The sequence below is a fragment of the Nicotiana sylvestris genome, chromosome 6 (assembly GCF_000393655.2).
Source record: "Nicotiana sylvestris chromosome 6, ASM39365v2, whole genome shotgun sequence".
Lineage (NCBI taxonomy): Eukaryota > Viridiplantae > Streptophyta > Magnoliopsida > Solanales > Solanaceae > Nicotiana > Nicotiana sylvestris.
In genome coordinates, this window is record NC_091062.1 from 18,985,643 (window position 1) to 18,989,146 (window position 3,504).

General features: G+C 36.0%; 1 long non-coding RNA gene across 1 annotated transcript; it reads left to right on the forward strand.

Annotated features, from left to right (window-relative positions):
• The first annotated feature begins 1,168 nt into the window (after positions 1 to 1,168).
• On the forward strand, positions 1,169 to 3,138 carry LOC104218601 (uncharacterized). The gene is made up of 2 exons (XR_709031.2): positions 1,169 to 1,667; positions 2,917 to 3,138. It is a non-coding gene; the product is annotated as an uncharacterized lncRNA (long non-coding RNA).
• Positions 3,139 to 3,504: the final 366 nt, after the last annotated feature.

The following is a 3,504-nucleotide window of genomic DNA, read 5'->3' on the forward strand; positions in this document are numbered from 1 at the left end:
CAACAGTTTGAAGAGAAGGGGTAACATCTCAGTTTACAATTCGGAGTGGCAACAATGGATTTCACCAGGAGAACACAAGACAACAAGGCAACAAGAAAACACAAGACAACAAGGCGACATGAAGTACAAGAGCAAGTTTGAAGAATTTAGATAGGACTTTTGTAATTCGTAGTCATAGCTTAGTTTAGTTTCTTTTTATTTTGATATGGTGTAATAAGGGAGGTCAGCAAGCAGTAGTAGCAGCAATCGCCGTGAAATCACATCTCCTGGTAGTCCCAACTACCAGACACTCCCGAACTACACTGACCTGATTCCTTTTTAGCCAAGGATATGTAGGCAACCTCTGAAGCAGGGTGCGGTCAGCTCTTTCAAAAATGCTTCACACGAAATATTCGAACGGGCAAAAATCGCTCATTTCCGCTCACTTATCTTTGCACGAAAATTCTTTGTATTTCCGCGCAAAGAGGGGCAGCTGTGAGCACGTGATTTTTTCCCTAAGCAAATTATTACCAGACATTCAAACAAAATAATTTCTTTATTATTTTACAATTTTTGTGAATTTTTGTGTTATTTTCTGATAATTGTTGCATTTTATCTGTGCATTTTAGTTCATATAAAAAATACAAAAAATACATTTGGCATTTGTTTGAGATTTAACATTTTAGGATTAAGTAGTAGTTTAAATTGCTTTAAAATAAAGAAAATAATAAAAATAACCCACTTTTGCATTTTTAATTGTTAATTGTTGAGTTTGTCGCAAAATAAATTTTAAACAATTTTAGGAATTAATTAGCTTAATTTTTAAAATATATTAGGGCTTTGTTTTAATTTTTACATTTTTATAAAATCAGAAAAATATAAATGAAAACAATGAAAAATAAAAGAAGAAAATTAGAAAAGAAAAAGAAAAAGAAGATAAAAAGGAAAACTATTAAAAAGAGGGATTCCCTGATAATAGACCCGGATTTGGGCCATTTGTTTTGATTAATTTGGCCCAATCACACCCGAAATGACCCAGGCCCATACCCCTGTCCCACCCGATCCAACCCACACTCTCCAAAACGACATCGTTCGTCGTTAGTCAATCTCAGCCGTCTAGGTTAGGGGATCCAACGGCCAGGAATCAATCTCCCTCACTATATAACTATCCGAAGGTCCCCCCTACCCCGTCCACTCGTCTCCCTCACACCCCACCTTCCCCCAAGAACCCTAGTAGCCGCCCCCAAATTCCGCCGCCGGCACTGGCGGCGCCGGCTCTTTTCTGGCCCAAATTGACACCCTGAAATCCCCTCTTCTCCCTCATCTCAAATCCACAATTCCTTTCCTTCAAAACTCGTCCAAATGTCTCGAATATTGGATCGAAATTTTTCCGGCCATGACTCAAAGTAGCCCAAATCGTACCAAATTTACACCATAAGATCGCATCCGTGTCCTCTATCGAATCCCCAAGGCCCTGACCCTCGAATGTGGACGGAACCGTTCAATTATTAATTTTAAAACTTTCCGGCCAAAACCCTAAATGATCCAATCCTTACCAAATTAGTACCATAGGGTCCCTGTGCTTCCCTCATGAGGAATTCAGTGTCAAAAGACTTCAAATATCACCGGAGATGGCCGGAGTTGAACTTTCAGTTAGCCTGATTTTTTATGAAATCGTGTCAATATTAGTGAGTTTTCTTTTCTTGGTGTATTCCTTTTCTTTTGCTGTTATTTTTCTTAATTGTTAATTTCCAGTTCAATGTGTGTCTTAATTGTTGTTAATTCTCTTCTAATTCTGATTCTTAATTGTTTATTTGTCTAAATTTTAGTTAGTTTGCTTTTAATTTCAGATTGGTTATTAGTCGTCTTTCTCTTTGACTTTCACTTTTAGTTTTTGTTTTTATTTAATTGATTAAATCGGTGTTAGTTAGTTTAGTTAGTGTGTTGTCAATAACTCTTTGATTCATTATGTGGTTTCAGTTCATTATAAGGTTCATCATAATTAGTTAGTGTTTGAGGGTAGTTAGTTTGTTTTGATTAACACTTCTTTGGTAACTATTAGTAGACCCTATTAATCTAGGTTAGTAATTTTTCAGAAATAAAGGGGTAACTCCGGGGTAGTTTAGAACATGGGAGAGGAAACTAGAACTCACTAGGATATTCTAGAAGGGGTTTAAATTGAAAAATCAGAAAATAGATAGTATAACTTGAGTAACAAGTTAAAAACTTGAGGACTGAACTGAAAATAACACAGGAACTAGAGTGCAAATATAGAATCTGAAGGCTGCCTCATGTTGCCTATAAAATGGCATTGGCATGCCTTGAATAAAAAAGTTTTGGCAGCCATAAAATTCCCCCAAAACACTTTTCAAGCCTGCAGACCTAAGAATTCAAATTTCAGCTCAAAACTACTTTTAGATCTTAGTTTTCCTTAAAAGAAAAATCAAAAACAATTGAAACATTCAAAAATCAAAAAAAATCAATGGAATCCTTTTCAAATTCCTATTCAAATGTCTTCATTTCTATTCTAAATTCGAGTTTTTAAAAGCCTCTGGAGTGCTCTGTTGCCTTGATTCGAGTGATTTTGGGCATAACTGAACTGGTTTGGGTTGAGTCATTGTCTGTTGAAGTATTTTGGGTTCATCTTCGAGTTTATTTGGGTGATTTCGAGTTGTAGTTGGTTGGCTGAGTCTATTTTGGGCTATTTGGTTGACTGTTAGCTTCAGAAGTTGTGTTGGGAGTAGTTTTGAGTCTCTTTGGGTTTCTGCAAGTGAATTTGGTCTACTATCGGTGCTGTTTCTTCTCTGAAAATTATTCTGGGCTGTACATTCTGTTTTCTGAGCTGTTTTCGATCGTCAATTCGCTGTTGCTGTGATTTGTGGTTGACACTGTATTTGCTGTAGCTGACCTCTTCTTCTATTTTCTCTCGACTTCCAGGTACTTTTCCAGGTTCATTTGATGTTGAAGGACTGAATCTATGTGTATTGGTCAATTGAGGAAATGAAATCTAGATCGTGTTAACTTGATGTCAATTTGTTCTATGTCGTGTTAATTTGAATTTTAGTTGCCTAGTAGTAGTAGTAAGGAATTGGATGATTGGAAACATTTGTATAACTTGTGATAATTGGACTGTAATAAAACTGTTTGTGTTAGATATTAGCATGCTAGTTTATTAGTATATGAATGGATATATATAGGCCTGTTAGGACTTCTTGGTCGAACAATCAGAATACGATTTAGTTTAAGAAATTTTGTTCAGTTTTGAATTCTGAAGCAATAAACATGTCTCGCCCTTAAAATAATATTGTTGTTGGCCTATATGCATTGTTAAATGATTCAAAACACTTAGAATGGTCTTTGGATCGAGTACCGGCATGCCATTATGTTTCTGGGCTTATCATGGCCTCAAATTAGTTGGTTCCTTTATTTTAAAATGGAGCCCAGGCCGTTTTAATTTCCTTACCAAATTGTCTGCCTTTTTTTGTATTTCTGGGCTCGATGAGTCAAATTGAATTAGGAAGTTTT